The following is an 11,130-nucleotide window of genomic DNA, read 5'->3' on the forward strand; positions in this document are numbered from 1 at the left end:
TGCAATAAGCAAAACCTGGAAACAACTCAAATGTATATCGATGGATAAATAAAACTTGTATGACTGGGTCACAAAATATTGTTTCCATCGCACGCAATGAAAGAATGGAAAGATTAGACAGATGGCGCCTCCAGTCAAGCTCCTAATGCACACACAGCAGGAGCAGCCCCATAGCCTAAGAGAAAGCTGAGAGCAGTGCTATACTCTACAAACCAAGCTCTGCGGAAGCAGAGACAGGCAGATGATCCCTGGAGCTCACTGGCCAGCCACACCAGCCCAGCTCAGGAGCATCAGTGTCACAGAATGATCCTGTCCCCACAAAATCAACTAAGCAGGACTCATAGGTGCTCTCAGAGATGGTAGTGACAATCACAGAACCTCCCTGGGCCTAAGCTAGATCCTCTGCATATATGTTGTGAATGTTTAAATTAGAGTTTTTTTGTGTGGGATTCCTAATAGTGGGGGTGGGGATATCTCTGACATTTTTTTTTTGTCTGCTCCTGGGACCCTTTTCCTCCTCCTGAATTGCCTCATCCAGCCTTGTTATGAGGGTTTATGCATCTTCCTATTTATGTAATAGTCCTATTGCATCTCCTTATGGTGTGTTCAGTTGAAATCACTGGGAGATCTGCTCTTCTCTTAAGGGAAAGAGAGGAGCAGTGGATCTGAGGGAGAGGGACCTGGGAGGAGTAGAGTGGGGAGAAGTTGTGGTCAAGATGTATTCTATGATAGAAGAATAGATAAGAGGAAAAAAATGAAGGAACAGCAATCAAAGAAAAACATGTGATGTAACCTTAGTTCTCCTCATGCAGTTCACCTACACTTAAGCACATGTTACACATGCACACTACAACACACACGCACACACAAACAGAGAGAGAGAGAGAGAGAGAGAGAGAGAGAGAGAGAAAGAACAGATAAAATACTACAACATACAATCTTTGAAAATACATTCATTAAAGAAAGTCAACTACCAAATGACTTCCTTCATATAAAAGTCCAAGCTTTCCTGAAGTGAAGGAATGATCTAAGTTTGATCATGGTACTGGCTACACAGAATCACGATTAATCAAAACCATTACCATTTTAAATATTTGAATATCTGACCATGTGGCATATCTGACTACGTGGTATATAGATAGCCAGTAAAATTGTTCATTACTAAACAAAATTAAATCACATAATTTGTTTTCTTTCTTATCACGTAAAACAGAGTTAACGTTCTGAACAGATCCAGTGAATGTTTGATTTTATAGACCGCTGCCACATCCTCATGTCATTCCAGTACTGTCTTCATTTGCTTTCCTTGTGTTTACCCCTCATCTTCCTCTCTCCACATCTTACCCATTGATGCTTTCATGCATTTGCCCTGAATCTTCATATACTCGGTCTTTAAGTGTTCCCCAAAGATGCCTGTAGTAAAGGTTCAATTCCCAGGGAGGTGTGAATGGAATGTGGTGAGAATATTAGGAAGTGGGACATAGTGAAAGGTTTTTAGGTTACTGGGAATATTCCCTTAAAGGGGACCCCATAGTCTCCTCCCTCTCTCCTTCTTTCTCTCTCTCTCTCTCTCTCTCTCTCTCTCTCTCTCTCTCTCTCTCTCCCTCTGTCCCTCCCCAGCTCTCTCTCCTTACCTCCCTTTCTCCCCGAGTCATAAGGTGAGCTTTGTTCTGCCATGTGATTCTACTATGATATACTTCTACAGGCCCAAAGTAACAGAACAATTGATCATGGTTAAAACCATTGAGACTGTGAACTACAAGAAACCTTTCTTCTTTTATTAATTGATCATCTGTTATTTGCTATAGCAACAAAAAATTGAGTAACACACCACCTATTTATACCCTACTTAAATGTTTACGCTGTCTCATTTTCTATTTTGAGTGACGTATACTATGAATAGAATGTTTGCCTAGCATACCTGAAGCCCTGAGTTCAGTACCCAGCACTTCACAGACCTGGTTGATGTCACACATCTATAATCCCACCACTAAGAAAATGGAACCAGATGAATCAGAAGTTCAAAGTCATCCTCAGTTACATGATGAGTTCAAAGACAGCTAGAGAATTATGTGATTATGTCTCAAAACTTATTAACTAAATTTTACAATTATATCAAATTTTATGACCTCATTAATGTTAATTTAGCTATGCTTTGTTCTTTTAACTAGTCAATTTGAGCCAAACCAATCTTGTGCATAATGTTATAAACCAAGTTTGAATTTTTTTCTAAAATAAGACAAAAATAATAATCATACTAAAATATGACTTACTGAGTTTCACTTACTTGAAAATCTTACTTCATTTACTCCTAAGGTAATATTTTCTTCCCATTGTGGCTAAAATTTATGAAATTTTTGCTAAATCTTTATTATCTCATAGAGGTCTTTATGCTAGAAACACAGTGGCTATGAGGTTACCAAACACACCAAGTCGTGAAGCCACTAAGAGATTACAGGCATGACAGTCAGTCACCTGAGGCCCCTGTGTGTATCTCTTGGGACAGTAAACAAAATATAATATAACATAGTGTGTGTGTGTGTGTGTGTGTGTGTGTGTGTGTGTGTGTGTGTTCGTGCGCGCACACACACGCCACACAAAACTTAAATTCAACCTGTTAGGGAAAGAAAGTACAAGAGTATTATTTTTGTCAATAACATTGAACACCTGCTCTCACACATCAATTCTTGAGAATCAAACATCGCTTCTAGCAACCTGGCAGAAAACAAGAAAATTTCTGTGCTTCTGTGTAAGTATGAATAAAACAATATTTATTACCACACTTTCTTCAGTTCACCAATTTCAGCCTCTTTTCTAATTTCATGAAAGCAAGAGTCAGAGTCTCCTGAAATGATGCAATTGATTCCAGTTGCCAAGGCGACAACAATCTCGCAACTTTGATCTTATTTTTTCCACTCTGTATAGTAAAGATCTCATGATTCAGTTGCTTACAGGTGTGAGGAATGTTCCACCAGTGAAAACCCAGTGAACACACTCCCCCTGCTGGTTAGATGCTGTCTTCCACAAGCTCATTTTCTCACCTGGGTGTTTTTTATTTGCATAGAGATTTTTCTATTGGACATTTTCTTTTTTTGTTTGCTTGTGCATGTGTGTGTGCGTATGGGCATGTGTGCATGCGTGCGTGTATGTATGTGTACAAGTATGACAGGGTGCATGCGTGGAGGTCAGAGGATAATTTAAGGGAGTTGGTTCTCTCCCTCTACAATGTAGGTCGCAGGACTCAAGTCATGCAACTTGGGAACAAAAGCCCTTATTTTCTGAGTCCTTACACTGGGTCTCCGTTTTCTTATTAAAAATAAATAAATAAGTGAACTATGTTACCAAAATTACCTACAGTAAATGAAAACATAGTAACATATGTATTACAAACTCCTTCTTACTAAATTCACATGCTTTACAAATCTTCTTCGCCAGCAAATTCCAATGCATTTAATGACATTGACTATCTTATTTTCACTGTCTCCCATCTTGCCTTAAAAACTAATCTGGTGAAAGTAAAATTTTCCTTTCACTTCTAAAACTATTAACAACCCTCCTCTATTCTCTGATGTAATAGACTACCTCTTAAAACTTTTAGAATATTAAATATAAAAATCAAAATGTGCACACACAATAGTAGTCACTATGCTCTCTGCATTTAAAAGCTCGTCTTCAGCTGCTGATGGATGCCTGCCTGCCTCTCTGTCGCTGTCTTCAGGGTGCCCAGTACAGACTGCTTTCCACATTCTTAGAACCAGCAGGAGCTCCCCTAAGTTATAAAAACATCCCTAGATACATTGTAGTGATTCCACTCCCCTACTCATGAATCTATAACTATTTTCACATAAGCCAATGCCTTATTTCCTCCATTAGTTTTTAAGAAATTTGGAAAATGCCAAAATAAGATGCAACTTTAACTTCTCTTTGCATGGTCTAAGAGTTATTGTTCTGTCACTGTGACAAACGCCGTGAACAAAAGAACTTACAGAAAAAGAACTGTATTTTGGCATAAGGTCCCAGAGGAAGAGCCCTTGATGGCAAGAGAAATCTGGTGGCAGATGGCAAGAGCAGAACACTTCTTCAGCCAGTCAAAAAGCCGAGAACAAACTGGAGGTATGGTAAAGTTCTGAACTCTCAGAACCAGCCACAGAGAAGTCCTTCCTCTGGCAAGGCCACACATCCTTATGGGGCTGGAGAGATGGTTCAGAGGTTAAGAGGTCCTGAGTTCAATTCCCAGCAATCACATAGTGTCTTATAACCATCTATAATGAGATCTGGTGCCCTCTTCTGGCCTCCAGGAATACTTGCAGGCTGAACACTGTCGACATAATAAATAAATAAATAGATAGATGAATAAATAAATCTTTTTTAAAAAAAAATCCATTACATCCCCCAAACAGTACCACGAAGTGGGGGCCAAATGTGCTTCTAGGGAGATTTCTCCGTCAGCTCACCACGCACACGTTGTCCTAGATAACAGGATGAACTGGAGACTCCAAGTCTCACATCACCCCCTCCGAGATGTAAGTACTTATTCCTGTCCAGAGTTGGCACTACTTGACCCAGTACCTCTCCTGGAGCTCCTTACACCTCACTGGTACCTTCCCTCTGCCTAGAAGGTCTTTATTTCCAATTTCATCCCTCCTCTCCTGCGATTTGCTCGGGACACACGAAAGAGCCTGCAGAAAGCCTTTCCCAACTACTTCAACCCGAACTGCACTCTCTGCTCTCTGGGCCTGTCTAACCATTAAGCAGAATCACTACTCTCTAGTAACTTTGCAAAATACAAAATACTGTGCTCAGATAACCATTTCATCGTATTTGTGTCATTTATGTTGGTTTGATTTCAACTAGATTGTGCATAAGGTTTCATTTCTGGGAGCTTTCTTCGGCTTTCTGTATTCTGCAGGCTCAGAAAGCCTGCTCTGCATTTATCTGCTTCCCAGTCAGCGACATCACACCTGACACAGGGAAGAGCTAAATGTTTGATGAACGAAGAATTATAAACCCTGTGAAAGACACAAGCATCTCCTTTCTTCTTCCTTCAGTTAGACAGCCATTCGAAAATATTTACAGGTTTAAAAAGGATTTTGTTAAAATAAATTCACAGTCTAATTTTACCTAACTCAGAAAACAAATCAAATGTAAAAGGATTTTGCTCAATATGGGTTGTGCCATAGTTTGAAACTGGCAAAGCCTGCATGTTTCTGTGGGAAAGTGCACAGTTTATCACAAAACATTTGTAACCACGTAAACAAAAAAGGAATAACAAAAGAAAACCCGAAGTTCTGAACTCATGGGAACTGTCTATCCCAAGGGAGATGGGGCCTAGTCATAGGCACTCAGTTTACAAGCCACAAAAGACTGTCATGTTTTGGTGGTGTTCTTAACAGTTTGTTTATTTGTTTTTTATGTCAGGGTTGGAGCATGAATGTGTAAGTCCCCGTATGGAATTCAAGTCTTCAAAGCTGAGAGCAAGAGCCCTTACCCACTAAGCAATTTCACCAACCCTTCTTCTATTGTTGGTCTCTGGGCAACAATCTGTTTCTCTTTAGAAGCTGTAAACACAGATTAGTGCCTCAAGATAAACTCAACAATGGAAGGTTGCAAAAGGCCTGCTTTGACACTGAGAATACAGTTCAGTGGTATAATATGGTTGTGCTACGACCCAGCATGGAGGGGAAAAGGGACTTTGGTTAGTTGAAAACTGGAATCTATCAATGACAAACAAGACAAACGACTGTTTCTTGACATTAAAAACCATTTAAATTATCTAAAAAGCTGTTAGGAGAATATGAACCCAGAACCCCAGATTGGGGTTTCATTACCCTGTGTATCTCACTCAGCTCCCAAGGTAATTTTTATGTAAGATTGTTTGTAGGCTCTCTTCTCTAAACCTGATATTTAAAAAGTATGTGTAAGCAGTATTTCTGTAGTAAATTATACAACTTGGAAACTAGATTCTTTACTACAGATTGCAAGCATAAATACGAAAAGGAAAGGCAGAAAGTCAAGAAGAAAAGCAGCAACTAGAAAGACTAATGGGGACATGAAGGGGGGGGGGAACTGTGTGATGCCATAAAATCCAAGATACACAGACCCTAAATTACAAAGCATATGCCTTTAAATTGTTAGCGTGAAGTCTATTAGCCCTTAACAAACATCATCTTTAAGTCTATTGACTCTTCAAATACTGTATTTGAATCTCAACCATAGCTAATAATCAGATTCAATATACATTTTTATTTTAAATACAGTTTTAAAATAAATTTTCTTTCATTTCCTGCCTCCAAAAAATCTTCGAGTCCATGAAACTAATTATTATAACTGAATTGATAGCAAAATAAATGGAGCTAGGGAGGTAGATGTCTCAGTCAACACTCAGTAACATGTTTGCATGAGGACCTAAATTTGGCTAGCTGGCACCCCTGGCAAAAGCTGGGCTCTAAGACATATGCCAATAATTGCTGAGCATCTCTCTCCCAAGTGCTGGGGTGACAGGTGTGTGACATCACACTTCCTCTTGCTTTTTATTTCTCTTTCTTACTTTGGTCACTGGATCTTTATTACCTAGCAAGGGAGTCTTTAAATGAAGCCAATATTCCACATGGCGGTGGATACTGCCAGGCCTAAATCCTTTGCTCTGTCCCCCTTTTAACAAAACTACTCGGGGTAATGTAAAATTTGTTTGTGTTCTGAGTCAAAAGCATGACTGAGTAAGTTCCAAAACCTAGTATTAATAATTTAGTGGTACTCTAAGATAATATGTGTTCTTCCTATACCACCCTCTTACCATAGCACAATCTTGGGACATGTAGCAGAATTTTGAGACAGTGGGTTTTAGCAAACACAAATAATCCTATGACTTGACAAGATTGGGAGACACTACGTTTTATTACATTATCTCACTCATTCTTTATTCTGAAAGTCTTTGCATTTAGATAAGCTAATAGAAGATGGGAGATAAGAAAGAATGTCTAAGGCAAGAAGATAATGCAAGGTATATAGTAGTGACGCCTTGGTTGGTTTTTATGTCAGATTTATGCAAACTGAAATTAGGGAAGAAGAAACTCAACTGAGAAAACGCTTCCATCGGGTGGCCCATAAGCAAGCCTGTGGTGGCATTTTTCTGACTGGGGGTTGGTGACTGATGTGGGAGGGCCAAATCTATTGTGGGTGGTACCACCCTCTCGCAGGTGGTCCTGGGTGTTAAAGAAAACTAATAAGCAGAAGTCCTCCATAGTCTCTGTTTCAATTCCCATCTCAAGTTCCTGTCTTGAGGTCCAGCCACTACTTCCCTCAGTGATGGGTTATGACCAGCAAGTTGTTACATGATGTAAACCCTTTCCTCCCCTAAGTCGCCTTTGGTCATGGTCTGCAGGAGGTATGGAGATCCTTTTGCTCACAGGGAAGCACTAGGAAAGCTGGAATGTTAAACACACAGGGTTGTTCTTTGAAAGGAAGGGGTGCACAGTCTTTTAAAGCTGCCCAGAAGGCTAATAACAGACATGGTTTGTAGACTCGGAACCTTTGAGCTATGTGTGCAACCAAGACCACACTGAATCTTCTCCAAGTTTTTCTCAGTCTATGGAACCCTTCTTCACGAAATGTGTCACATGTACTTTACAAAGACTTTCAATGTAGTCACGTCTTATTTAGCTACTTTGCTCCTCAAGGAGATTTAAATATGTTTTCGTGTGCACACAGGTTCAGATAATTATCAACAGAAAAGTTTTCACAAAGCTGTGCTATGCTTAAAGGCTAATGTTCAGTGTCAGATTCCTGAAGTTTAAATCAACACCAGTTACCTAGTTGTGTTAAGCCAAACTACCTTCTTGTCTCCCGTAGGCCATCATTCTACCTGCCATGGTGGTCACAGAGACCTCAAATATGATCTTTATCATAGTCTGAAAGAAAACCAAGACAAGGTCATTTTTTTAAAAAAAGAAAAGCAGACAGAGCCAGCCATGGAGGTGCATGCCTGAGTTCAAGATTAGCTTGGGCTACAAAGTAAAACCCAGTCTTGGAAGGAAGTGTGGAAGGAGAGAGGGAAGGAGGGGAGTAAAGAAGGGAAAAGCTGGGAGGGAGGCACAATCATGATCTGATCATCATATTATATAATATAGACTTAAATGTACTAAAACAACAAGAAAAACACTGTTTTGCCCAGAGATACCGGACAGTACCTAAGTGTGCTTTTGAGACTTACCGTTTTCACCTGTCCATTCCACTACTTCAGTGCAAGATTTGCACTGGCTAACAGTAAAACCATAATTGCATTGTTGCTAAATAAAATGAAAATATTGATATATAAAGACAGGAAAATGGAAATTACATTCTTACTAACGTCGATGTATGCTACCACACCTGAACTCAGAGCTTTGCCTTGGGCTTCTGCGGGGGGCCATCCTGTCCCGCAGGAATGAACGCCACCAAAAACGAGAATTCCTTCTCTGGTCACATCTTTATTTGGAGCATTTCCTTGAGGAAAATTGGGGGAAGGGAAGATAGAGCAGGGACGAGAGAAAGCTTAGAGAGAGAAAGTAGGGTCCCGAGGCATCTGCTTTTAAACGGTGGAGCAGCTTGAACGCTGTCCTGATTGGTTAATGCCATTCTGCTGGTCTGAGCATGTGCAGGCAAGGGTGCAGGCAGGGTTGCTCAGCCCCACGTGGCTACCTCCAAACTGCAGGACCACCTGTGCCTCCAGGTGGCTCCCAACATCTCCCCCTAATTATTGTCTTTAAGAGCAATAAGGCAAAACTATTTTCCAATCTGGTCCCCACCTAGACGCAGCATGCCAAGGATATCTCTGCTCCCACCCATTCCTAAGGAAGGAAAAGGCAAAGTAGAGTAAGAGATAAGAGGTTGCACAGGGTGTTGCTCAAGTCGATGGTGTGAAACAGCTGCTCTTGGCACCGCCCAGAAGGTCATCTCTGCTGTCTCCGCATGAATCTTCCACAGCAGGACACTCAGCATCCACTGGGTCATCTTCTTTATCTCTCTGGTCGGTCTCGCTGGCATCCAGATGTATGTCAGCATTCCTAGAAAAACATAAACAAAACTCTCCTCCCAAATTAACATTTAAGAGTATTAAAAACTCTCAGTGTAAAAATTCAGCACAATCAGTACTGGAAGTAGGCTGGTTTTGAACTTAGAGACTTGCATGTCTCCGTTTCAAAGAGCAAATCTTGTTTGCCTGTACCAGCAAAATTTTGAATTAAAATTAAGTGTAAAGAATGCAAGAGAAATCCTTTCTCTGGGGGAAGCTGTCACTGGTAGTGTAGTCCCCCTCTATTGTTTAAAAACCAAAGCAGTTGTCACTGGGAATTGAACTCATGACCTTTGGAAGAGCAGGCAATGCCCTTAACCGCTGAGCCATCTCTCCAGCTCCCCTATTCAGATGGAAAAACCTCTAGGTAGCATTGTTTATCTCACCAGGTGCCTCAGGCAAAAGGTCCGCCTTTCTTTGTTACCTAGGATACGGTAACCAGGTAAACATGCCTTTATTATGATAATCACGACCAGTTTTTTAAGGGAGAATGGGCGTAGCATCGATCTGGCTACTTCCTGCTGACGAAGGGGCGTTGTTTAGGGGATAAATGTTTTTATCTGACTGAATTTTTGGCGACAAATGTTTTTATCTGACTAAATTCTTGGCGACCTTGACTGAGGGCGGCAGCAGCGGAGGCGGCGGCTGCCACAGCTCCGCCTCTGAAGCCCATAATGGCGCGCTCCGCATGGCCCAAAGGCATGGCTCCGCCCCGGGCCTTGCGCGGGCTCGCCGTTTCACCTCAGGCAATGAACTCGCACCGCCGGCTGTGAGCCTTTTCCAAGCTCCGGCGAGGGGGGGCATCCGCCCACCCGTGGAGGGGCTTCTCCTGCCCGGTCCGCCCGCGCGCAGAGCCCCGTTCTCTGGGAACTCACCTCCCCGCTCGCCCATGTTGCTATGGAAACACAGTTTTTCCGCAGAGCCGATTCAGCTCCTCTCTGCCTTCTATGGCGCCGCTGCTCACCACACAGCTTCCGCCTCAGTCAGGCGAGTCCGCTCAGGTGCTGAAAAAGTCCTCCAAAAACCATAGCCCCGCCAGAAGGCCGGGACATATAGCCTCTGATGTCACACGGACTTTAGCCTGCCCGCGACCTGGCTATTCGCAGGCCTCTGAGGACTCCAGCAAATTTCCCGCCAGCAACTGGTTAGCATGGCCATGCCTCCCGAACGAGCTAGCACTGGAGAGTGCAATTTTGCGTCTCCCTCCTGAGTAGCTGGGATTACAGGTGTGCACCACCGTGCCTGGCCCACTTCCGTGTTTCTAATCAGGCATTACCGCTCAAAGGCGGGCCGGCTGCCGCCAGCACTCTCAGCACGATCAAGCAGCTTGTCTTTCTCAGTCAAAAATTAAAGTTTTTTGTACGTGAGAGCCAGAGACTGAGCTCTCTTATCAAAATTAGGCGAAAATCACCTCCAAAAGCTCTGTGGCTCTTTAAGAACAGGGAAGGCAGTGATCAAGTTTGCCTCCCTACGAGACTGTTGCCTCCAGTCTCTATCAGCGAGTACGCAGGTGGACGGAAAGGGAGCGGAAGCCGCGGTCTCCCGTACCCCATCGTCCTCAAAGTCCCGCCTTAGTTACCTCGCCTTTTTTGCTGCTGTTCACATCCCTCCTGCACTGAACTTAAGGGATTTTTCTTCCCCGTTGCTTTCTGTACCTTCTTTCAGATACCTTAACTTTGATTTTTTTTTTGTATTTTCTTTTCTATTTAGGCCTATCCTTTGAAATTCCTTTTTACATTTCTTTTCCTCCCCTTTCTGGGGATTTCAACCGACGTCACTCACCGCTCCATGTTCTCAGAGTTCTGAAATTCAAGGCTCTCTGTGCTGGTGTCTGATCTTGGCTTTTTCTCCCGGGCTTTCTCAGGGTCCCCCGGCGTAGTTGTCAGGGTCCCTCAGCGTCCCGGAGTTTCGAGCACCAGTTGCGGGGGGCCATCCTGTCCCGCAGGAATGAACGCCACCAAAAACGAGAATTCCTTCTCTGGTCACATCTTTATTTGGAGCATTTCCTTGAGGAAAATTGGGGGAAGGGAAGATAGAGCAGGGACGAGAGAAAGCTTAGAGAGAGAAAGTAGGGTCCCGAG

General features: G+C 42.5%; 1 pseudogene; it reads right to left on the reverse strand.

Annotated features, from left to right (window-relative positions):
• Positions 1–9,783: 9,783 nt before the first annotated feature.
• Positions 9,784–9,973, reverse strand: LOC148119757 (Nuclear RNase P; annotated as a pseudogene).
• Positions 9,974–11,130: the final 1,157 nt, after the last annotated feature.

This window comes from Myodes glareolus, chromosome 14 (assembly GCF_982192425.1).
Source record: "Myodes glareolus chromosome 14, mMyoGla1.1, whole genome shotgun sequence".
NCBI lineage: Eukaryota > Metazoa > Chordata > Mammalia > Rodentia > Cricetidae > Myodes > Myodes glareolus.